The 3047-nt window shown below is 30.9% G+C and overlaps 1 long non-coding RNA gene across 1 annotated transcript; it reads right to left on the bottom strand.

Annotated features, from left to right (window-relative positions):
- Positions 1 to 438: 438 nt before the first annotated feature.
- LOC139891814 (uncharacterized) lies at positions 439 to 2749 on the bottom strand. Its single transcript, XR_011773847.1, has 3 exons — positions 2418 to 2749; positions 1458 to 1663; positions 439 to 700 (listed from the first exon to the last, which is right to left on the bottom strand). It is a non-coding gene; the product is annotated as an uncharacterized lncRNA (long non-coding RNA).
- Positions 2750 to 3047: the final 298 nt, after the last annotated feature.

The raw sequence follows: 3047 nt of genomic DNA, 5'->3' as shown, positions 1-3047 counted from the left end.
CCCCCCCTCAAAATAAATTAATAGCACAACACAAATGAGTTGTAGCAGCCGTGACCTTGAGCAGTGAGCGTTGAAGTCTGCTGATTGATTGTTGCAGAAACCACCGAACTAGAAAACTACTGAATTGAATGATTGATTGTTGATTTGTTGCAGAAATATTAAAGAACCAAAACTCAATAAAGCTTATTCAAAGAACTAAAGAAGCAAATTGGGGGAAAACTGAATCAAATATTAGATATATAAAATCATGGTGGAGTCATGAAGATTATTTATGGTATTGTATAGAATAGATAAAAAGAAATTGATTATCTTGATTTGGGATTTGGGATCAACGAATTGATGAGGAGATAGAGGAGTAGATGACGTTTGGATGCCCCAATTTTACTCTGTATTAAATTTTACTCCAATTATAGTGGGCTCTTTTTAGTTTTTAATTTATTATTTATGTGGGCTAAAATTTTAGGCTTAATGAACCTAGTATATATGAAACTAGACTAATACTATGATGCCCTTTGAATTGTGTTGCCCAGGTGTGATTGCACATTCAGCCCCGCCCAAAGTCCGGCCCTGATTTTAATACGTCATCATTATAACACTAACACATGTTGCTGCTTGAAGATAACCTGACTACCTAAGCACAATTTTCACCCTTAATGCTCATTATCCACAACTGATCTCCATGAATCGAAGTTGATTGACCCTGCATAATTGACCTTGCATGAGATGTAAAGAATAAAAAGCACCTTACAAGAAAACTATCTCTATTGTTTCAACCTAAACACCTTATTTATGATACCTATACTGAAATTTGTAAGTTACTTGGTTAATTATTTAATTAATCTAAAGCACCCCCGAAGTTTAACTTCGGTTAGGAACCAACCCTCAAGAACAGAATCACTAAATGAAGCCTATTTTTGTACTAACTAAAATTCCAATATGAATATACAACTTTAAAAGTAACCATGTTAATCACTTAAAAATCAAACGAACATGTATATAGACAAAGTATACTATCAATGAGTAATGTTATAACATTTGATGACTGTTATATTTAACATTTGTTTGATGTGTTAAATTTTAACATTTTTTCACCACATGTTAATTAGGTTCGTAAACTCATTGATATTCCTTTTGTCAAACTTATAAATATATAAGTGGAGAAGGCATTGATTGTGTAAAGAAAATCAAGTCTATTTTTTTACGTTGAATGATAACAATTGCTAGATGTATGATAACATTCATCAAATGAAAAGATAACATATTAACTAGATAAAGAAAAACAATGTAAGAGATTTTTTTTTTTGTATGGAATGGAAATCAGGTTAAACAATTTAGATTAAAGCATGTAATTTTTTTGCATGGTTCGCATTAGATGGGCCGGGATCTCAATTTAAAACAAGTACCACCAAAGATATTATGAATTCTTTAGACTGAAAAGTGTTTCTAGTAGACATTACCTGTCCAAACGTACTGTTGCATCTACCAGAATGACCCATTTCGAACCATACAGGAGCAAGCCATTCTGAACCAACACCTGAATTACTTGTTAGTTTACTAGTCATTTAGATTCAACATTTCCAGGTCGGAAGTTAGAAAGCTAACTTGAAATTCAGTCCACTAAAGAAGTAGGAGCAAAAAACGAGAATTTCATACCACCACTAACCTATGTAGAAAGAGGTTATTCAAATAAACACAAACATAATAAAATAAAATAGATAGCGATATTAATTTAAGAAATCTATGTTCATCATGAAAGAACAGCCCGTAACCATGACTAGCCATCAAACAAAAAAGAAAAGAATTAGGTGTGATGAATCATTCATGTACTATTAGGCAAATCATATTGTACAGGTTTCTCTTGATTTTCCTAATTATTATACAACACTATTAGAAAATACAACTCAGTAGACTGATCTCAGCCATTTGATATATATTCAATGGTTTGGTCAAATATATCAACAAAATGGCACTAGACAATAGACATAATTCATGGGCAGATCAATGGGATAAGATTTCAATACTTGAGTACTAAAACATGTTATACAGGAAGCAAGAATACTAACATTAAGAGTAAGGTAGTGCAAGTTTCTATTGACTAAAATTCAATTAGACATTTCATTAAACACTATGAGTGCATAAAAGAAATCTAAGAATTGACAAATAATGATTTAAATTGATCTCTAATTATGTTCAATGTTAATTTTAAAACTGATTTTAAAGTGCAAAAAACATCACCATTGACCTGAAATACTTGCGAACTACACACAGGTTCACCATCAAAATCAACTACAAATGAAATCGTGAAGGAAGAAAAAAAAAAAAGTAGATACAGACATAAAATTTATAAAAACTAATAGCAGTGATGATAATAATGATTTTGTGATGATGAATTTGATAGGGATCTCTGGAAAACATACAGCGTAATTAGCGGAGATATCAAAGGGTTCAGGAAGTTTATTTTGCAAAACCTAATCAAATTCAGCAACGCAAATCAATTCAATACTTTTTCTACTTGAATGATGAATTTAATGATTAAATTGACGATGAATTTGTGATTTTGCTATGTTGTGTGTGCTGGACGAACATAAACCGTCAATCCACGTTATTTATAACATGTGTGAAGGATGAATTGATGAGGTTTTGCAGAAATTCGATGAATGGAAGAAGTATGTTATGACGGAATAGAGGATTTTGCTAAACATAATTGCATCGCCATAGTCAATTCCATGAACTAGGGTTTCACATACTTATTTGGTGAGAAATTTGGGGAAAAACTACAACGGATAGATAGATGTTGATGCTAATTACTAAATTACTGAATTGGCCCTCTGCGTGTTTTTTTTAAGTTGATGAAATGTGTGGTCAGAATTTGCTTATTCACTTAGCCCTATTTTACTCCTTATCCCTTGATCTCTCCCGCGTGTATATATATATATATATATATATATATATATATATATATATATATATATATATATATATATATATATATATATATATAATTCGTATCAATGTAGTATATGCCTTAATATATATTCCCTTTAAAT

The sequence above is a fragment of the Rutidosis leptorrhynchoides genome, chromosome 2 (assembly GCF_046630445.1).
Source record: "Rutidosis leptorrhynchoides isolate AG116_Rl617_1_P2 chromosome 2, CSIRO_AGI_Rlap_v1, whole genome shotgun sequence".
Lineage (NCBI taxonomy): Eukaryota > Viridiplantae > Streptophyta > Magnoliopsida > Asterales > Asteraceae > Rutidosis > Rutidosis leptorrhynchoides.
Note: the sequence above shows the minus strand (reverse complement) of the source record. Positions and strands in the feature narration are given on the sequence as shown.